Consider the following 23,934-nt stretch of genomic DNA (forward strand, 5'->3'; position numbering starts at 1 on the left):
ATGTTGACCTCCAGTTGAACCAGCACCATTTGCTGAAAATGCTATCTTTTTTCCATTGGATGGTTTTGGCTCCTTTGTCAAAAATCAAGTGCCCATAGGTGTGTGGGTTCATTTCTGGGTCTTCAATTCTGTTCCATTGGTCTATCTGTCTGTCTCTGTACCAATACCATGCAGTTTTTATCACTATTGCTCTGTAATACTGCTTGAGATCTGGGATAGTGATTCCCCCTGAAGTCCTTTTATTGTTGAGGATAGTTTTAGCTATCCTGGGTTTTTTGTTATTCCAGATGAATTTGCAAATTGTTCTGTCTAACTCTTTGAAGAATTGGATTGGTATTTTGATGGGGATTGCATTGAATCTGTAGATCGCTTTTGGTAGAATGGCCATTTTTACTATATTAATCCTGCCAATCCATGAGCATGGGAGATCTTTCCATCTTCTGAGATCTTCTTCAATTTCTTTCTTCAGAGTCTTGAAGTTCTTATTGTACAGATCTTTCCCTTGCTTGGTTAAAGTCACACCGAGGTACTTTATATTATTTGGATCTATTATGAAGGGTGTCATTTCCCCAATTTCTTTCTCGGCCTGTTTCTCTTTTGTGTAGAGGAAGGCTACTGATTTATTTGAGTTAATTTTATACCCAGCCACTTTGCTGAAGTTGTTTATCAGCTTTAGTAGTTCTCTGGTGGAATTTTTGGGATCACTTAAATATACTATCATATCATCTGCAAATAGTGATATTTTGACTTCTTCTTTTCCGATCTGTATCCCCTTGACCTCCTTTTGTTGTCTTATTGCTCTGGCTAGAACTTCAAGAACTATATTGAATAAGTAGGGAGAGAGTGGGCAGCCTTGTCTAGTCCCTGATTTTAGTGGGATTGCTTGAAGTGTTTCTCCATTTAGTTTAATGTTAGCAACTGGTTTGTTGTATATGGCTTTTACTATGTTTAGGTATGGGCCTTGAATTCCTATTCTTTCCAGGACTTTTATCATGAAGGGGTGTTGAATTTTGTCAAATGCTTTCTCAGCATCTAATGAAATGATCATGTGGTTTTGTTCTTTCAGTTTGTTTATATAATGGATCACGTTGATGGTTTTCCGTATATTGAACCATCCCTGCATGCCTGGGATGAAGCCTACTTGATCATGGTGGATGATTGTTTTGATGTGCTCTTGGATTCGGTTTGCCAGAATTTTGTTGAGTATTTTTGAGTCGATGTTCATAAGGGAAATTGGTCTGAAGTTCTCTTTCTTTGTTGGTCTTTGTGTGGTTTAGGTATAAGAGTAATTGTGGCTTCATAGAAGGAGTTCGTTAGTGCTCCATCTGTTTCAATTTTGTGGAATAGTTTGGATAATATTGGTATGAGGTCTTCTATGAAGGTCTGATAGAATTCTGCACTAAACCCGTCTGGACCTGGGCTCTTTTTGGTTGGGAGACCTTTAATGACTTCTTCTATTTCCTTAGGAGTTATGGGGTTGTTTAACTGGTTTATCTGTTCCTGATTTAACTTCGGTACCTGGTATCTGTCTAGGAAATTGTCCATTTCCTGCAGATTGTCAAGTTTTGTTGAATATAGGCTTTTATAGTAAGATCTGATGATTTTTTGAATTTCCTCTGAATCTGTAGTTATGTCTCCCTTTTCATTTCTGATTTTGTTAATTTGGACACACTCTCTGTGTCCTCTCGTTAGTCTGGCCAAGGGTTTATCTATCTTGTTGATTTTCTCAAAGAACCAACTTTTGGTTCTGTTGATTCTTTCTATGGTCCTTTTTGTTTCTACTTGGTTGATTTCGCTCTGAGTTTGATTATTTCCTGCCTTCTACTCCTCCTGGGTGTATTTGCTTTTTTTGTTCTAGAGCTTTTAGGTGTGCTGTCAAGCTGCTGACATATGCTCTTTCCTGTTTCCTTCAGAGGCACTCAGCGCTATGAGTTTTCCTCTTAGCTTAGCTTTCATTGTGTCCCATAAGTTTGGGTATGTTGTATCTTCATTTTCATTAAATTCTAAAAAGTCTTTAATTTCTTTCTTTATTTCTTCCTTGACCAGGTTATCATTGAGTAGAGCATTGTTCAATTTCCACGTATATGTGGGCATTCTTCCCTTATTGTTATTGAAGACCAGTTTTAGGCCGTGGTGGTCCGATAGCACGCATGGGATTATTTCTATCTTTCTGTACCTGTTGAGGCCCGTTTTTTGACCAATTATATGGTCAATTTTGGAGAAAGTACCATGAGGAGCTGAGAAGAACGTATATCCTTTTGCTTTAGGGTAGAACGTTCTATAAATATCCGTTAAGTCCATTTGGCTCATGAGTTCTCTTAGTCTGTCTACGCCTCTGTTTAATTTCTGTTTCCATGATCTGTCCATTGATGAGAGTGGGGTGTTGAAATCTCCCTACTATTATTGTGTGAGGTGCAATGTGTTTTTGAGCTTTAGTAAGGTTTCTTTTACGTATGTAGGTGCCCTTGTATTTGGGGCATAGATATTTAGGATTGAGAGTTCATCTTGGTGGATTTTTTCCTTTGATGAATATGAAGTGTCCTTCCTTATCTTTTTTTTGATGACTTTTAGTTGAAAATTGATTTTATCTGATATTAGAATGGCTACTCCAGCTTGCTTCTTCTGACCATTTGCTTGGAAAGTCGTTTTCCAGCCTTTCACTCTGAGGTAGTGTCTGTCTTTGTCTCTGAGGTGTGTTTCCTGTAGGCAGCAGAATGCAGGGTCCTCGTTGCGTATCCAGTTTGTTAATCTATGTCTTTTTATTGGGGAGTTGAGGCCATTGATGTTGAGAGATATTAAGGAATAGTGATTATTGCTTCCGGTTGTATTCATATTTGGATGTGAGGTTATGTTTGTGTGCTTTTCTTCTCTTTGTTTTGTTGCCAAGACGATTAGTTTCTTGCTTCTTCTAAGGTATAGCTTGCCTCCTTATGTTGGGCTTTACCATTTATTATCCTTTGTAGTGCTGGATTTGTAGAAAGATATTGTGTAAATTTGGTTTTGTCATGGAATATCTTGGTTTCTCCATCTATGTTGATTGAGAGTTTTGCAGGATACAGTAACCTGGGCTGGCATTTGTGTTCTCTTAGGGTCTGTGTGACATCAGTCCAGGATCTTCTGGCCTTCATAGTTTCTGGCGAAAAGTCTGGTGTGATTCTGATAGGTCTGCCTTTATCTGTTACTTGACCTTTTTCCCTTACTGCTTTTAATATTCTTTCTTTATTTTGTGCGCTTGGTGTTTTGACTATTATGTGACGGGAGGTGTTTCTTTTCTGGTCCAATCTATTTGGAGTTCTGTAGGCTTCTTGTATACCTATGGGTATCTCTTTTTTTAGGTTAGGGAAGTTTTCTTCTATGATTTTGTTGAAGATATTTACTGGTCCTTTGAGCTGGGAGTCTTCACTCTCTTCTATACCTATTATCCTTAGGTTTGATCTTCTCATTGAGTCCTGGATTTCCTGTATGTTTTGGACCAGTAGCTTTTTCCGCGTTACATTATCTTTGACAGTTGAGTCAATGATTTCTATGGAATCTTCTGCTCCTGAGATTCTCTCTTCCATCTCTTGTATTCTGTTGGTGAAGCTTGTATCTACAGCTCCTTGTCTCTTCTTTTGGTTTTCTATATCCAGGGTTGTTTCCATGTGTTCTTTCTTGATTGCTTCTATTTCCATTTTTAATTCCTTCAACTGTTTGATTGTGTTTTCCTGGAATTCTTTCAGGGATTTTGTGACCTCTCTATGGGCTTCTACTTGTTTATTTATGTTTTCCTGGAATTTTTTTAGGATTTTTGTGACTCCTCTCTATGGGCTTCTACTTGTTTATTTATGTTTTCCTGTGTTTCTCCTGTGTTTCTCTAAGGGAGTTCTTCATGTCTTTCTTGAAGTCCTCCAACATCATGATCAAATATGATTTTGAAACTAGATCTTGCTTTTCTGGTGTGTTTGGATATTCCGTGTTTGCTTTGGTGGGAGAATTGGGCTCCGATGATGCCATGTAGTCTTGGTTTCTGTTGCTTGGGTTCCTGCGCTTGCCTCTCGCCATCAGATTATCTCTAGTGTTACTTTGTTCTGCTATTTCTGACAGTGGCTAGACTGTCTTATAAGCCTGTGTTTCAGGAGTGCTGTAGACCTGTTTTCCTGTTTTCTTTCAGCCAGTTATGGGGACAGAGTGTTCTGCTTTCGGGCGTGTAGTTTTTCTTCTCTACAGGTCTTCAGCTGTTCCTGTGAGCCTGTGTCTTGAGTTCACCAGGCAAGTCGTTTGTAGCAGAAAAGTTTGTCTTACCTGTGGTCCCCAGGCTCAGGTTTGCTCGCGGGGTGTTGCCTATGAGCTCTCCACGGCCTCAGCAGCCAGGAAGATGTGCGCCGCCCCTTCCGGGAGGTTCCGTGCACCAGGGTTCCAGATAGCTTTTGTTTTCCTCTGGGGTCAGTACTGTGTGCAGCGTGCAGTCTCTTCTGGTTTCCCAGGCGTGTCCGCCTCTCTGAAGGTTTAGCTCTCCCTCCCACGGGATTTGGGTGCAGAGAAGTGCTGATGCGCACACGCCCTACCGCCAGTCACGCCCATACCTCGTATGCCGTCTTCTCCTGGACCAACATCTACGGGTACCCAGCGGCCGCATACAGTTTCCTCCTGGGCTAGGGATGTGGGCAGGGGTGGGCAGCGTTGGTGGTCTCCTCCGCTCTGCTGCCTCAGGAGTGCCCGCCCGACCAGGGGGCCAGAACTCCCCTCCGGGGGGCCTGGGAGCAGAGAGCTGCTGAAGGCAGGGATCCTCCGCTGGTCCGGGACTCTGGCCAAACACCGGAAGTGTCCGGCCCCAGAATTTTTGCATATTCTTAAAAGCTTTGATACAATCAAAGAGTTATATTTAGACCTTCTTCCAGGTTTCTCACATGTAACTGGTCAGTGTTTTCCTGAGGACAAGCATGCTGCTCTCAAGAGCTCTCATTATGTCCCTAGACAGCTTCAATATAGAGACTGCTTTCCAGAACCTAAGGCAGCAAAGATTGCAAACTTTCAGCAACTATGGAGAGAGCGGGAGATGAAGTTGTGTGAAAGCAATATATGTACAGTAAAATATCCAGAAAAGCAGGAACTTCTTAGTGAGAAAATTTATTCAAATGCTAGGTCAGGGTAACATTTTAACTCCATGAAGACTAAGAATCATGACATAGGTCTTTCAACATCTCAAACTATAGTGTGTCCATTCTTATTTTCAATAATAAATTATAATAAACGGATCTTTAACAAATTATTTGACTTCTTCAAGAACATATTGAAATTTGGGAAGAGAAATAGAACTCCCACTTTGTACCAATGTAGATAAAATTGTAAGTAATTTGAGGATTCAGTATTTTTCTCCTGAAATGGAAGAAGTCTTGGGGAAACAAAATTTCAAATATGAAGTTTCACACTAATTCTAGGTAGTTAGTTTTATAGTAAAATTAAATTCTACCTTACCCAATTGGTCTAGGAGATTTGAACAATTGATATAGGAAAAATAGTATGTATTTGATATTAAGGAAAAATGCCCTTAGTGTTGTTCTCTCTATATATTTAAACTAGAATTAGTTACTGCAAGGGACACTTTATGAAATCTAAGCTACATATGACAATGAGCAAATTAACAAAATCTACATTGAAATCCAGTAGTTGGTTACAGCAACATTTAATATGTACACTTCATAGTGTTACGAGGAGAAATTAGATTAGAATGTCAATTATGTGGCTAAGCAGTTATAAAGGATCATCTTTGTCTTTAGTCTTTTCACTGTCACCACAGTGCTATACAAATTATTAATGGGGTAGCTGGTGCTTGAAGTAGTGCAGAGGAAGAGTATTAGGATTCACAAAAAATTATGTGTAAAAAGCTTTAAGAATTCCTTATACATTTTATTTTCATATGGTAAACAAAGGTCTTTATTGACACACATCTTTATTTTTAATTTTAATTAGTGTTATGCATCAGTATTATGAAGGTAAAGCTTCTATACATATTTAGGTGACTGTTGAGATCAATTTAATCTAGACGCTGTGTAGATAAGGAAAATCACTAAGCTGGAAGGTCATAGCCTTGACTAATGAAATGGCCATCCTTGGGTAACAGCAGAAAACTTCTGACTTGTTTTTAAAATCCCTAAGCAAAGGCACAAAATGGATTTGTAAGTCACATAACAGAAGTCCTTCTTGGTAATTTTGGAAAATCGCCTATGTGCAAAGGTTCTGCTATTGTAAATACATGGAATTTCTAGTTTAAGTTATGAAATTAACATATTCTATGATCCTTAATGATTTCTATTTTAGATATACTTGAATCTGCTAAAAAACTATAGGGATAGGGTATAATATGCATGACATTAAAATCCATAAAATCCATTGTGAAACAAGATTCTACTAAGTAGTTCAGGATGACCTCAATTTTCCGTGATTCTCCCTCACTATCCTTAAAGAAATGAGAGAATGAGCTTGAATCCCTATGGTCTTCCCTTTCAAAAACTATTAAGAATGCAATTGTTGTAAGGCATATACCTATCAGAGAAGTGCAAATCAAAACGACCCTGAGAGTCCACTTTACATCAATCATAATGGCTAAAATAGTCAAAACTCTGGCCCGTAATTGTTCCTGTCTGAAAGAACTGCAGGGATGAAAATGGAGAAAAGCCTATGGAAAAGAGGGTTCAGTGACAGGCCCAAAGTGGGATCAAGGTCAAGGGGTGGTCCCGAGACCTGACATTATTTAGAAGACCATGGAGAGCTCATAAAAAGGGACCTATTATGACTGCCCTTTGAAATACCAAACAAGCAGCTGAATAAGTTATTTGAAGATATTTGTACCCAATCAGTGAACAGAAGCTGTAGTCGAATTAAGAAAATGTTGGAAGAAGCTAAGGAGGAGGGCAACCCTGTAGGAGGACCAGCAGTCTCAACTTTACCTGGACCCCTGAGCTCTCTCAGACACTGGATCACTAATCAGGCAGCATACACCAGCTGAGATGAGGCCGCCAACCCATATACAGCAGAGGACTCTTGGGTCTGGGTTCAGTCAGAGAAGATGCACCTAACTTCTAAAGACTCGAGGCACCAGGGAGTTTAGAGGTCTGGTGGGGTGGATGGGGTGCGGACATCTTTGTGAAGACTGGAGGGGTAGGGAGGATGTATGGTATGTGGAACAGTCGGATGGAAGACCCGTAAGGGGAATAAAATCTGAAGTGTAAAATAATAAACTAAAAAAGAAAATAAAAAGAATATACCAGCTATATTATGTATATGGAGCACACCCTGGTTAAAATGTTGCTTTTTCACACTGCCTATTAAATTACTAGCCCTGGAGCACATTTCTTTCAGAAGGCAAAATGTAATTGAAAGACTAAATCATTTTTAATTCCTTGAAATCCACCTGAAACTTATTATTCCTACTATGAACCATTTATATGAATATCTATATGTGTGACATATACTGTTTCTAAATATCAACTCAGTTATTTAACTTGATATCTGTTATCATCGGGTTGTCTCAATATAATATGTATACACATATTTTGTAGTTATATAATTTGTTCTTTGTGTGTCATTCCATAAGTGTGATAGATATATTGTAAAGGAAAGTAATGGCAGACTAGACTAATAGCAATTAATAAAAATAATAATAATGATGATGATGATGATGATGATAATGATAATAATAAAGTATAGGACAAGGTCTCAGAAGTCTACTATTCTGAAGCATCAAGGATCCAGGAAAGTTTTAAATTCAAAGCACTAGGTCAGTGTAAGTACTATAAAGTTAGCATTGAAGAAAAGGAAAAAGGATGTTCCTTTAAAGTATTCTCATTTCTGTTCATACAGGTCTAATCTGAAGACTGAGATTTTTATGTTTCTATTTCAGCCAACAATTGAAAAACCATAGAGCTCATTGACATCAATATCTTCAAGAAAAAAATATGAATGACAGATGCATAATACATTAATGTAAAATATTAATGATTATTCATTTATGGGAGATAACTAATGTTTTTATTTATGTGAATTTGATTATTTTCATTGTTTATATAGGCCATTAGAATTGGCTGCACATATGTCAAATATATGTTCTTCTGTCTACAAAGAAAAATGACTCATTCCTCTAGAAATAATTGCTTAATCTTCTTATCAAGACGAGACTAGTAGAACATATAAAAGAATCAAGCTCTATAGTAGATAGTGTGACTTTGAAAAGTATATAGAAGACTTTGCTACTTCTGAGTTTTTACAAAATTAATTTTATACTCTTCTAGTATGGAAATAATATTTATTGGTCCTGCATAGGAATAAACTCTTCATTGGAGGATTTAATATATATATATATATATATATATATATATATATATATATATATCCCAAACAATTTATATTCTAGTTCTACATTATAGTTTAAATTTAAGGTATCATTTCATTTTAATTCACATATGTGACTTTCATTAAAACAGAATGTCATGATAATGAACAGCCTGTAGCCTTAAAAATCATATCAAGAATCTTTCAAAATCCTGAGAGGATATTTGTATTATCATTATATTTGCAGATCAAACACATTGCTGTTATACAAAAAACATTTTATTGGCTGCTGTCTTTTAAAGTTAATTGCAAAGTAGTGTTGGGAGGAAAAGGCGAGTATATTTTCTTGTGAAAACAGATTGCAAGGTATTCACCTTCCTCTCACTGTCCATCAAATGCCAAGCATGAACAATAAAGATAATGGAGTGTTTCTATTCATCTTCTGTGGATGTTGTATATTTATAAATTAAAAGGAGTTTAAAAATAAATGATCATTACCTCACAAATATTTTGTAAGATTTTTTAAAATTTTAGATGTATATGCTAAATATGTGATTATATTAATGAAGGCTGTGACTATTTTTCTTGTCTGACAATGAGATTGTTTTGAAACATATCAGCTCAACCTTTTATGACCCCTGATATTTTATGTCATCATTATAAGAATGTCAGGAGAGGGGGAGGGGTTAGGGGGTTGTTGGCCCGGAAACCGGGTAGGGGAATAACAATTGAAATATAAATAAGAAATACTCAAGTTAATAAAGATGGAAAAAAAGAAGAGTGTCAGGGTTAAAAGGACACAGCTCTTCCCTTGTGTTCATTTTATTCTCATTGCCAATAACTAATAACCAGCAATAATTACATTTGAATAAATGACTAAAAGTTGGAAATAATGCAAAGGAAATAGTGTACAGAATCCATTATGATGTGTTCAACACTCCACAGAAGTTTCAAATAAAAGACAAATTTCATATCAATGTTGTTTAGAACAATGTTATTTTCAGGTAGCATTTTGTATGATGTTTGGCAGATAATATTTTCTAAATTAAAATATATACATATATATGCTGAACTTAATTTAAATAATATTTACTAAGGCATAAAATTAAGATATAAAATGATGCATTATTAATTTTTATTGCATGTATATGATAGACAAACTACAGACATTTGTAAAAAAGCACTTAGTCTCAAGAAATACCAGCTATTAGACAAGAAGTAATGGGTATATGGAGCTCTAGAAAGTGATGGAATGTGAAGACCTTCATAAGAACAGTCTCTGTAGATTATTAGCAACAGAGAAGGACCTTTTACACAGTGAGGTAACCATATGCATTTGGAAAGATAGCATTGATCACAGTAGTGTTTTAATAAATGCAGGCAATTGCAGGACTACTAGGAATTATCTTAGAATAATATGGGCAGCAACTTAAGAAAGCAATTTATTCATGTTATATAATGTGTGTACTCTACACAGGAATTGAAAAGTAAATATGTGAAGAATCATAAGCACTTTGTATAATAGGGCAGAAACTAGTTAATCAAATTAGGGCTATTGAAATGACAAAAGGTGAGATGGATCCGTGTCATACCCAGATGTTTGAGACTATCAATAGGCAGGAAGATTGTCAAGGGACTCCTAGAGAAGTGAGGACAACTAGAGTATTGCATAGATAATTTTGTTCAGAGGAGTAGACAATTAACATTCTCACACAATTAGTTAATGTAGCAAAATATTCTTTTATTACTAAGACTTTTAAGATTAAATTAAATTTTATCATTGTCCCTTTTCTTTCCTCCCTCCAAACTCTCACATATACATTACCATTACCTTTTTCCCTTTCAATTTTATGGCCTTTTTAGAAAATTGTTATATATGCACACATATTTCTATATGTACATAAATATATATATATTCCTAAAATTAACAAATACAGCCTTTTCAGTCTGTGTAATATCACTTGCATGTATGTACATATTTTTATTAAATAAGTGCTAAGGATTCCAACTAATTGGGTGAGTGACATAAAGGAAGGACATATAATAAAGAATATAGTGTGAGTTTTAGTGAAGTCAGCTGAGAGGCATTGACTTGAGCAACTGTCAAAATAATGGGACAAAAATGTCTTCCAGGGTCTTTATAGTGTACAGCTCTGGGAATGAGATTACACCCAAGGAAAGGAGGTGAAAGTCAGCTACATAGAGACAATGACTGAGTCTGAGGGAAGACTTACTTCTACTTCTGACCAACGGTCATATACCCTCCCCCAACAACAGCGACAAAAAACACAGTGAAACAAAGATTATTATGACTGTTGTTAAACTTTCAAGCACACTGTTGATAAACTTTTATGAGACTTTGAAGATGTACAAAGAATTTGTTTTTGCTTATATTTGTAAGGTTGGATTATTATTCAACGAGCCCTGCAGTTTAAGGAAGGTGGAGCAGCCTATAGATATCTTTTCTTACAGTCAGAAGAATCCTTCCAAGGATGTCTTATTTCCTTGCTTCAGGACTCTATGTATTCTAAAACAAGTCTTCCAATATCAATGCTTATTGTTTACAGAACATTTGCCAATAAATCTGCAATGAAGACATTCAGTAAAAGTTCTCAGCACAATTTTCTGGTCATGAAACTGAAAGTTCAATCTCTCAAAATAATTCACAATGAGTAAAGATCAATGTATAATGACAATGATATCTCTGATAATTCTCCTTATGATCTGGATTAGCACCCTCTTGCAAGAAGAAAGCAAATCATAATGTAATTTTAATTTACAACACCTAAATTGAATTCACCTATTACATAAAACCACCTACAAAGGACAATTGACCCCTTGATACCTCAAAACTCATTATGTTTAAAAATTTTTGAAAGATCAGGCATATATGTATACTTATATACATATATTTGTACATATTCCTCAATATGAGCTGCTTTGTTATATGTTTTATACATACACACGCACACACACACACACACACACACACACACACACACAATTTTCAGGGCATCCTGTTTGGAATTAGGCCATCAAGATGCAATAACAGTGAAAAAAGAGGCCATGAATTGAAGGAGAGTGGAGAGGGCCTATGAGAAGGTTTGGAAAGGATCAAAGGAATAGATAATGATGCAATTTTATTATAGCCTCAAACATTTAGAAGTGTTGTTGAGTGCAGACTGTAAGAGCAAAATTCCCTCAAAATAATGGACCAAGTTAAAAAAAAATCCTGAGAGGTTCTGTGTAATCAAGTCCCACATGTCCTTGGTGTATTTTCCATTCTGGTACCTGTCAACCTCAATGCACTTATCCTATTTATCAGGCTATGACAAATCATAGCCTACAGGAATAGCCACCTCTTCTTAAAGAGAATATAAACTACATTCTTTATGTAAATGTGAACTGACTCAAGCGTTGAAGTGTTGTATAAAAGATGCTGTTTCTTACTGTCTTCAGCTTAAGTATAAATCCCTGATTCTACCAATAATAGAAAATTAAGTATTCATAGGCCAGGGTATCCAGAGAGCAAAGATTATACCCTGTTTAATTTTTTCTAAATATACTAATTTTTTGACACTTCAGTCTTAAGCAGGTCTCCATACACATCTTTTCCTGTCCTTTTCAAAATCTGCTTTTATGTTTTGCAGCGAAAAAGAAATAGAACAAAATATATTGACATTAGTTGCATGACTGCAAGGTAGATGACAGCAACAGTTGTCTATTATATATTTTCTATTAAGCATGCACAGGAATAACTTAACCTGTCAAACACATCAGTCTAAAGTTTGACTTACCTGTGGCGTCAAAAGCAGAGCGTCGGAGCTCCCACTGACTGGACTCGCCCGAGAGCTCAGTCAGACTGGTTAAAGTAAAATCAGTGTTGGAATCACGTCGGAAGACTTTGGGAGAAAGATTATGCAGCTCAAAATTTCCAGAGGACATTGTAGAAGTTTCAAAGAGCTGTACAAATCTAGGGCACGCTTAGTCTCAAAAATGAATGGAAAGACTGAAAATCACCCTTTTAGCCAACTCACTCGACTTTCTTACAGCTATGTTTATGTTGTGAACTAAGAGAAATAAAACCTATAAGGCTGACAAAGGCTTTTATACTCGTGCCTTTCCTAGGCAAATAACTTACACAGGATAGATGGCTTTTAGAATTGCTTTCCTTCAATATATCTTGTGCTTTTAAAAGATAGCAGCACTCAAACCCTCTCAAGAGAGGCTGCAGTGAAAATAAAATGGGCTAAGCGGAACAATCTAAAGAGCTTCAGAGAGAGATGCTGCATCTGCGTTGTTTTGTTCTTCGAGACAAGGTCTTTATTTGAAGTTCAGGCTAACCCAAGTCTCATTACACGGAGCAGGCTGGTCTCTAACTTTTGTCAATCCTCAGCGTCTGCCTACAGAATGCTGGAGTTGTAGGTGACACCACAAATTACCCCAGATGATTTCAGCAAATTGGCTCTGGAATCGTTCAGAAGATCAGATCAGCAGTAAGACCATGTAAGAAATTTATGTGTATCCACTGGGTATTGTGTCACAAGGATTATTTAATGGAAGTTAATTCTAAATTACATTTCCTGTTTTAGAGTCACTGTAGGAGACATTGAAAACTGATATAGACATTTTGAAAACCAGTGTGAATTTTATCAAGAAGGAAAATATCATATAACTTGATTGTACCACTTCTGACTTTTTACTTGAAGGAACCTGTACTATATGAAGAGATACATCTGTGATCTCTGTTCATTGCATTTCATGTTCCCTGGGCCATAAGAGGTAGAGTGTGTGTGTGTGCGTGTGTGTGTGTGTGTGTGTGTGTGTGTGTGTGTGTGTGTGTGTGTGTTTAGGGTTGAATATGCAACCCTATATGTCCTTTGGTCAGTTTCAAGTCTTTACATCAACTACTGTTCCCTGAAAAAAAAAGCATCTCTGATCCAGGGAGAAGATATCACTGTTCTATGAGTACATGAATGAATGTTTAATAGTCAGTGTGGCTACACATAACAAAGCATGATAGTACATTTTTCACTAGGGTCTGTGACCTTCCCAGCTATAGGGTTCTGAACAGGTTGACAGTACCAGACTTATGATGGAGAAGGCCTCAGATCCAACCAAGTGGATGGTTTAGCTACATAGTAACCATGCTCTTATTTATTGTGCAAATGGGTACGTGGCTGGCATGTGAAAATTGTAGCACAAGGGTTTCATTAGGGCAAGAACACTAGGGCGAGTTTATATCCTAAGAGCTTTTACAGCACCTTCTAATGATATGAGTACCAGGGCCACAGGGAGGAACCTTTCATCTTAGTTCCCGCTTGATTTCTGTGTTCCGTATTGAAAGTTTGTGTTGTCTTCACCAGTTAGGTCTTAACATCTAGCTCTTGTGGATAAACATGAGCAATTACAATAATCTATACTGTTTTGGGGTCCCATAAATAATAAAATGTGGGGGAAAGGCGGCTTTGTTTTTCAGGGCCACCATCACTTCTTGTTGGTGGGAGCACATAGCCTTGTCGCTACTACTGCTAAGGTTGCCATGCTTCACAGACATCACACATTTCTGGTTCCACTGTATACCGAAGACTGACAGCTCTGCACCCATCCTTGAGGTCTTCAGCACCATGTGGGCACTGCTAGGGCTTGTGGGCACGTCCAGGCTTGTAGTTTGAGCATTACCCAGTTCTCTCCAATGTGACAACAGCCATTGTTAGAATATTCAACCCAATCATGTAAGTCAATCTAATAAATCTTTTTAAAACAAGTAATGTTTCATTATGATCTTTTGTTTATTTGATTTTCATTAACTTATTCTGTTCTGCCCTTATTTCTCTGTCTTATTTCCATGTTGTTCCCCTTTACCCTCGCAGTTCATATATTCACCATTGGCTTTGTTCTACCTTCTTCCCACTTGTTACCTTAAAGCTATTTTTTTTTATTGTAACATGACTGCCTTTCTACATTCCTGATCTCAACACATATATACCTCCATCCAGATGTATTTAATAGACGCTAGTTTCCATAAATGAAAGGTTATATGACATTTCTCTTTTTGAGGCTGTGTTACCTTAATAAGAATTCCAATTCCAGCCAGTTTTTTTCCCTGAAATTATCGTATTTCTTTTTTTGTTTGTTTGTTTTTGCTTTTTTGTTTTGTTTTGTTTTTTTTCCGGAGCTGGGGACCGAACCCAGGGCCTTGCGCTTCCTAGGCAAGCGCTCTACCACTGAGCTAAATCCCCAACCCCCATATCGTATTTCTTTATGCTTGGATAAAATCTCATTTTTATTAACTAGCTCATTTTCACAATCCATTTGCTTGTTAATGAGCATCTATGACAATTCCATTTAATTTCTGTGGTTAAAACAGCAATTGTAAACAGAGAAGTACACCTAAATTTCTATAAAGATGTAAAGCCCCCAAAGTATATGCCCAGAAGTAATATTTGAGAGGTCTCCATATAAATCTAGACTATGCACTTGTTCACACTCCACCAGCAGTGGAATTCTTTCTTCTCATCTACAATCTATACATATTTTTTCTCGTTTATTTCATGGCAATAGCCATTTTAATTGAAAGAAAAGTTAGAATCAAAGATTAGTTTATATTTTTAAAATTAAAATAAAATTATTACATTTCCACTTCTCTCTGTCCCACAACAGAGAAACAGATACAGAAAATGTGGTTCATTTACACAATGGAATAATATTCAGCTATTAAGAACAAGAACATCCTGAGTTTTCAGACAAATGGATGGAACTAGAAAATATCATCCTGACCAAGCTACCGTAGGCTCAAAAGGATATGCACAGTATGTACTCACTAATATATGGATTTTAGTAAAAAATGAAAGAATATAAAATACCCAAAATACACAGAACTCAAAAAGATAGCAAGCTGATGGGCCCAAGTGAGGACACCTCAGTTCCACTTGGGAGAGAGAAGAAAGCAACCACAAGGGAAGAGGGACTAGGGAGGGAGAGGGGAAAAGAGGAGAGGAGAACTTGATCTGGTCTTGATCTGGTCTTGGGTGAGGGCCAGTAGAAAAATGGAAACAGATGACCTCAGGAAGAAGGAGGGTGGGAGGACCGTCCAGAATGCACCAGAGACCTGGGAGGTGAGAGATCTTCAGGTCTCAAAGGGGTGGGCCCTAGATGAATTGCCCAGCAGTGGAGAGATGGAACTTGTAGAGCCCACCTTCAGCAGAAAGACAGGGCATCAAGAGAGGAATGGGGTTGTTATCCCACAGACAAAACTTTGACTCATAATTGTCCTTGTCTGAGAGAACTGCAGGTATGAAAATGGGGAAAAACCTGAGGAAAAGAAGGTATAGGGACAGGCCCAAAGTGGGATCCAAGTTAAGGGAGGGGGGAGACAAGGATAATCATTACTGATGCTATGGGTTGCTCACAAAAAGGGACCTATCATGACTGCCCTCTGACTCAACAAGCTGCTGAAAGAGTCAGATGCATATATGTGCACCCAACCAATCAACAGAAGCTGCTGACCCCTGTGGTTAAATTAGGGAAAAGCTGGAGGAAGCTGAGGAGGGTGGCTACCCTGTAAGAGGACCTGCAGTCTCAATTAACTTGGACTCCTGAGATCTCTCATACACTGAATTACCAACCAGGTGGCATACACCAGCTGATATGAGGCCTCTAACACATATACAACAGAGGACTGCCAGGCCTGGGTTCAGTCAGAGAAGATGCATCAAACCCTCAAGAGACTGGAGGCTCCAGGGTGTTTAGAAATTGGGTAAGGTGGGTGGGCTGGGGACATTCTAGTGGAGACAGGGAGTACAGAGAGGAGGTATGGGATGTAGAAGAGTATGGTGGTCACCTGGAGGGGAAAACATCTTGAAAGTAAAAATAAAAAAATAAATTAAAAAAAATAATAATATAAGAAGCAAAACCATCAGAGCATACAAGAAACAAATTTATACTAATACTTAAGAGAGTGTAAAAATTAAAATGTCAAAATTGCTATAGACTTTACTATGAAGAACAAAATAATTTAATGTAACAATAGGCATAGTAAATGAATAACACAAAGGAAGTAGGCAAGAAGATAGCTACAAAAGAGAAGGAAAATTAACTAGGTTAAAATGAAAGAAAAACAGTAGTGGAGAACAATGTGATGGAGGCAACTGTGGTTGTATATGTTTGACACAGGGAGGACACTATTAGGAGGTGCAGCCTTGTTGGAATAGGTGTGTTACTGTGGGTGTGGTTAATACCCTGGTCCTAGCTACCTGAAAGTCAGTATTCTGCTAGTAGCCTTCAGATGAAGAGATAGAACTCTGAGCTCCTCCTGCACCATGCCTGCCCGAATGCTGTCATGTTCCTGCCTTGATGTTAATGGACTCAACCTCTGAACCTGTAAGCAGCCCCAAATAATTGTTCTTACAAGAGTTGTCTTGGTCATGGTGTCTGTTCACAGTAAAACCCTAAGATCTTTCAAAAATTTTAAGAAGGAATAATTATATAAAAACAAACTCTTATTGTTTAAAACCATTATTAGATAACTGTAATAAAGTGGGTTAAAATATAAGAAAACAATGACATCAAATGAAAAAACAATATGGGAAATTAGAGAATGTATGAAGGATTAATAACGAATAAATTCTTCCAAATATTTAAACTCTAACTGAGCAAGTGAAAGGTTTATATGATAAAAACTTCAAGTCTTTGCAGAAAAATTGAAAACCTAGGAAAATAGAAAGTTTTTCCATGCTTATGGCTCCGTAGGATTAACATGATATTAGCTGCCATACCAAAGCATCCTCCAGACTCATTGTAATCCACATCAAAATTCCAGCACAGTTCTCCATAGATCTTAAAAGGATAATTCTCAAAATCATAAACACACAGAAATGCACACACAGACACACAGACACACACACACAGACACACACACACACACACAGAGAGAGAGAGAGAGAGAGAGAGAAAGAGAGAGAGAGAGAGTCCTAAATGATCCTTAAACACCTCTGATCTTATGATATACTGCATAGTTATAGTAATGAAAAGAACATGACATGGGCATTGGGCATCAAAGCAAACATGTTGATCAGTGGAATCAAACCAAAAACTCAGAAATAATACTATACACTTATAGACACCTGATTTTTGATAAAGAAGTTAGAAATACAAACTAGAAGGAAGACAGCATTTTCAAAAGATAAATGGTGCTTGTCAAACTGGATGTCTACATGGAGAAGAATGCAAATAAATCTATACCTATCACCTTGCACAAAAGTCAACTCCAAATGGCTCAAAAAGCTCAAAATAAAACCAGGTTACACTGAACCTGATAGAAGAGAAAGTTGGAAATAACCTTGTAATCATTGCCATAAGAAATATCCTTTTGAGCAGAAGACAATGCAGGGACTATGATCAACAAGTAATGAATGGGATGTCAGAAAACTGAAAATAATTTTCAGGCAAAGAAACTATCTTTCTGACAAAATCACAGCCTACATTCGGGAAAGATTTATAAAAACTCCACATCCAGTAGAGGAACAGCATACAAAATATATAAAGAAATCAAGAAACTTGAAATAAAATAACTAACCAATTGAAATAAGGGTACAGACCTAAACGGAGAATTTTCAATACAGGAAACTCAAATGGTTGAGAAATACTTTAAGAAATGTTCAACATCCTTAGTCATCAGGGAAATACAAATCTTTGAGATTACATCTTATGCCTCTCTGGCCAAGATCAATAACACAAGTGACAACTCATTATAGCATGGATATAGAACAAAGGGAACATTCATTTATTGCTGACTGGAGTACAAACTTGTACAGCCACAGTGGAAATAAGTATGATGATTCCTAAAAAAGATGAAAATTAATCTATCTTAAGATATAGTTAGAGGCCCTTGGTCCTGGGGAAACTCGATGTTCTTGTGTAAGGGAATGCCAGGGTGGGGAGATGGAGGGGGGAGTGGGTAGGTAGGTGGGGGAACACCCTCATAGAGGGAGGAGTAGGGGATGGGATAGGGGATCTCTGGAGGGGAAACTGGGAATGGGGATGATATTTGAAATGTAAAGAAATATTCAATAAAAATATTTCAAAAAGATAGTTATACTACTCTTGGGCATATACCAGAACAGTTTATCATACTACAGCAATACTTCCTCAAACATGCTCATTGCTGCTCTATTTATTAAAGCCAGAAATTGAAATCAACTTAGATTTGCATCAAATAAAGGACGAATAACAGAAATGTGGTTCATTTACACGATGGAGTATTATTCAGCAGGTAAAAAAATCATGAAATTTACAGGAAAATGGATGGAATATCATCTTGAAGTAACCATGATCTAGAAAGAGAAATATGATATATAGTAACTTATATCTGTATGTTTACCATCATACAAATGATAACCAAGCTACAATCCGTAGACCCGGAGAGGTTAGGCATAGAGTAAGGAATTGGAGGGATATATGGATCTCCATGGGATGGGGAAATAGAATAGTTTTTATGTGTGGACAAAAAACAGGACTGGGGGTATGGGTAAGTATGGGTGATTAAAATGAGAGGATCAGATAGAAGGCAGATGGTAGATGAAATTAAGGGGAGAGATGAGGGGAAGGATAGATAGAATTGGAGGGCATTTGAGGGATGGGATAGAAACCTAGTGCAGTGGAACTTTTCTATATATATGAAGGTGATCCTAATAAAGTCTGCAAGTAATAAGGGAGAGAGAACCCCAACTTGCCATCTCTCATCAAGAAATGATTGTGTCTCATCCAATTGAGTTGTTGGCCAGTGTCTCATGGAAATACACAAACAGCCCAGGCTGTTGTCAAGTCAATCAATTGCTCCTTACAAATTGTCAGCACTGTCCCATTGTTCAGAACAGCATCCACACAACTCATGGAACATGAAGAGTTTAAACTGTGTACACATGGAACCCTCCTCCCTGTGTTTGACATGAAAAGGTACTCTTCAGGCTACCAACAGAGAAACAGAAATATGAACCTGATGACAAAACCTTTGCTTTTCAATATGTCCTGACTTTAAAATATGCTAGGGCAATGGTGGCACAAAACTTGTGAGAGTAACCAACCAAAGTCTGGTTTGACCTATGGCACACTCCATGAGATGGAACTCATACCTGATACTGCTTGTGTGATAAAGAACCTGAGTCTAGATAGCCCAGAGACCTAGATTAAGACATGATAATACTGGCCTGGAAGAAAAAGAAGAAAGAAAGAAAAGGAGGAAGGAAGAAATAAGAAACAAACAAAGGCAACAATGAAATGACTCTTGATTATATTCTCCCATACTCATATTAGTGCCTTATGCAGCTCTCAGCAGAGAAAGTTCTTCCTGCACCAGATGGGAACAAACACAGAGACACACAACCACACATTACACTTATAAAGATACTTTCAAACACACAGCTCTAACAGAGATGTCTCCACTGTATTCCCCCCACCTAAGAACTCCTGTAACCTTGCAGAAGCAGAGGCAGAACAAGTGAGGAGACAGAGGGAACACGACACCAGGAGAGTAAGGCCGTTTAAAGTAACTAAGCAAAGCTCATGTAAACTGATGCAGCCATCACCATGCCTACAGGGGTCTGCATCAGCTCCTCTGAATATATACTATAGAGTTCAGTTCAGTACTTTTATGGGACTCTTAAGTGAATGGAACAATGGGTCTCTGATTCTGGTTCCTTCTCTTGTGGAATTTTTATTCTGTTGGTTTGTTTTTCCAACTCCAATATGATCGATTTTTATCTATCTTATATTTTATGTTTTGTAATTATCTCCTAAAAGCCTCTTCTTTTCTAATGAAAGATCCAGATGTTAGAGGAAGTGTGCAGGAACTGAGAGTAGAGAGAAGAAAAATTGTATTATATTGTACGAGAACAGTCTAAGTTTCATTAAGGAATAAAAAATAAAACAAAATACAGTACAGTAAAATCCATATTTAATGTGTGGGGAGGGGAAGGAATCACAAGAAAATGAAAAATATTTTAGGTCCAGCCTCATTATGAGTTCTTGTTATTAGAGACTACTAGTGATATTCATGGAGAGCCTAGGGGTCAGTGGAAACTGTAGTCTTCTTATTTATGCTATTGCTGAGTCTATTCTGGACAGCAGCCTTATGTTAATTAGGCATCTCTGCACAGTTGCAAATATCTTCTTTTCATATAAGGGACAGTTTTTAGTAACAATTCTTTTTGATTGACTAGGCAACATTTTCTCACCTTTCCAAGACTCCCCAAGTTTGTGCCCCATGGATGACTTTCTTGAGATATGTATGTATGTTTAGCAATCTCAGGCCTTAGAGTCATATAGGAAGATGACTTACCTTTATATTTCCAAGGCTTCATGTGTGTTAATCACCATGCTAAAGGGTTGCAATTATGTGCACCTCTGGATACTCAGAGATCCTTTGCTCCATATCAGAAAGAGATATTAAATAGACTCACAATTTGAGTCTCTTCCTGGCCTTTGGCATGGTCTTAATTAAGGGTTACTATCATTGTAATGAAACACCATGACCAAAGCTGTGCAGAAAGAGACTTATTAAGTTTAAACTTTGATATCACTGTTCATCATTAAAGAAAATCATACTCAAACATTGCAGGAACCTGGAGGAAAGAAACTCAGAGACCATGGAGGGATGGTGCTTACTGACACCATCTCCATGACCTGCTTGGCCATCTTTCTTTCTTTCTTTCTTTTTTTTTTTTAATTAACTTGAGTATTTCTTATATACATTTCGAGTGTTATTCCCTTTCCCGGTTTCCGGGCAAACAACCCTCCCCCCCCCCTCCATCCCCCCCCCCCCCCCCCCTTCCTTATGGGTGTTCCCCTCCCCCCCCCCCCCCCCCTTGCCCCCCCCCCCCCCACAGTCCCGTTCCCTGGGGGTTCCGTCTTAGCAGGACCCAGGGCTTCCCCTTCCACTGGTGCTCTTACTAGGATATTCATTGCTACCTATGAGGTCAGAGTCCAGGGTCAGTCCATGTATAGTCTTTAGGTAGTGGCTTAGTCCCTGGAAGCTCTGGTTGCTTGGCATTGTTGTACATATGGGGTCTCAGCCCTTCAAGCTCTTCCAGTTCTTTCTCTGATTCCTTCAACGGGGGTCCTATTCTCAGTTCAGTGGTTTGCTGCTGGCATTCGATTCTGTATTTGCTGTATTCTGGCTGTGTCTCTCAGGAGCGATCTACATCCGGCTCCTGTCGGTCTGCACTTCTTTGCTTCATCCATCTTGTCTAATTGGGTGGCTGTATATGTATGGGCCACATGTGGGGCAGGCTCTGAATGGATGTTCCTTCAGTCTCTGTTTTAATCTTTGCCTCTCTCTTCCCTTTGGCCATCTTTCTTACAAAACCTTGGAACACCAGACCAGGAATTGTCCCACCCATATTGGCAGGGACCTCCATCAATCACCAATTAAGAAATGCCTAGAGGATTGCCTGTAACCCAATCTTCCGGAGGCATTTTCTTAATTGAGGTTCCATACTCTCTCATGAGTTTACCTTATGTCAAGTTGACTTAAAACTAGTCATCAAAGAAACAGAGTATACACATTCTAGGGTATTTCAATTCCTAGATGATGAAACTATTCTCAGCTGCCAGTCTTCACACTCAAAGCCATTCCCCCATCAACTCCAACTATTAGCTCACCAATGTGCAGCCCTCTATTCCTCCTAACCTAGTTTCCCCCATCTTCTTTTGGAAGCTACAGTGGTTCAAACCGAGTTTCTCCAACTTGCATAAGTTCCCCGAGCTCAGCTCCACAGAGGAACTACTGTACCATCAATATCCACAACTGAAGTCTCCTGAGTTATTGAGGCTTGTCTAGAGGGTGACACCACCTGGTCTTTCCTTTTAGAAGACACTTCCTCTGGCTTACTCATTGAAAGTGAGTTCTAAGCCCTCTCATCCAATCAGGGTAGTATATGGCTGAGGCTATGTTCAATTTGCTTGTGCTTCATCATCTATTGTACTGATATTTCCCTTTTCTTTTACTTGTAATATTTTCTTTGTTTCTCTCTTTGGGCAGAGTCTACTTTTTTATCATCATTATAATTAATACTTCCCTTAACTAGCACTCACCAAAACATATTCAAGTCCATCCACTAAATATTAAATTTTATAAATCATAGCTATACATTTTAGAATGTTTGTTCGTGGATTGTGACAAATGCTCTTGATTTGCTTCATGACATGTTAATATATGTGAACTTACAACTTACATATATCTTGCTGATTTGAAAATATATAATACACATATTCATAAATTGATAATTATTTTCTATGGTACACAATGAATAAGATTTTAAAGCCAAGCATAGTTTAGAAGAAAAATCTTTACTATGGATAGGATCATTCACTGGATAAGTTCCACTGTATAAAATTGAGAAAACCAGCTAAACACAAACTTCTAATCATTTCTCTGGTTTCTTGTTGTAGCTATAGGGAGACTGGATGTTTCTACTTCCTAGTTTCTGACAGTTCTCTCATAGTGGACTATATATTTGAACTGTGAGTCAGAATAAAATCTTTAAGTTGCTTTTATTGTCAGGGTATTTTGTCACACCAGCAGGAATGAAACTGAGATTTGACATCTAACACTTCTGTTTAGAACGGTTTCTGAAAATCTCAGGGACTATCATCATAAATGCACCCATGTCCTTTTCCTGGTCTTCACAGTTCCAAGTGTTTCTTCTCACAGTGCAAACAGAACTTCGTGATAAATGTCACACAAAAATTATTTTTATTTAACCAAGCAACAACTATGTTTCTCTCAATGTGAATCAGTTTATCTCTGTTACTACAGTAATCATTCAATTGTTAGTAGTTCACATAAATTCTGACTTTTTTTTTGCTTTTTTCATTTGTAAACTTAAGTCGAATTGTAAACTCTCCTCTAGAATGCTAAATTTAGACATAATCTGATGTGCTGTTTAAAAGTCAAGATGGTTTTATTTATTTATATGATTTTGACATAGTTAAACATTGTAAATAATTTAAACTTTAATGAAATAGTTACTGACCATTTTGAAACAAGAATAGTATACTTATTTTTCACAATACTTGATCTTTTTTATAAATTATTATGTATAGTATAGCAAACATAAAATCAATAGTTTTTTATATTGCCTAAGATACTTTACTTTCCTAAACACTGTGTGAAAAATGAATACTATTCTGGTTTCAACATTAGTCTTTGACTATCATGCTTATTCCTTAACTTTTCTAGCATGATACCATGAAAATAAGTGCAGAATTTTATTGTTTTAAAACATGATGGTGGTAGTAACAAGGTATCAAGAACGTGAGAATTTTTTCCATCATGTGGCTCATATTATTAGACAGTGAGTAAATCTGTGAAAAATGTTTATTAAGATGAACATTGATGCTCACTCCATTAACTCAGAGCAGTGCCAGAAATACCACAGTAAAACAATATTTGTTTCTTTCTCTTTAGGCACCATTTGATTGTAATCTGTTCTAGAAAACAAGAGATTAATACATAATTATTTAGGTACATGAATTCACTGGTTTGACATTATAAACATTCTAGAACACAAGGAAGTATAATTAGTGTTCACTCTAGAGATTTTGCTGTCAGTGCAGGTTTTCCAAATG

Source organism: Rattus rattus, chromosome 5, assembly GCF_011064425.1.
Source record: "Rattus rattus isolate New Zealand chromosome 5, Rrattus_CSIRO_v1, whole genome shotgun sequence".
NCBI classification, from domain to species: domain Eukaryota; kingdom Metazoa; phylum Chordata; class Mammalia; order Rodentia; family Muridae; genus Rattus; species Rattus rattus.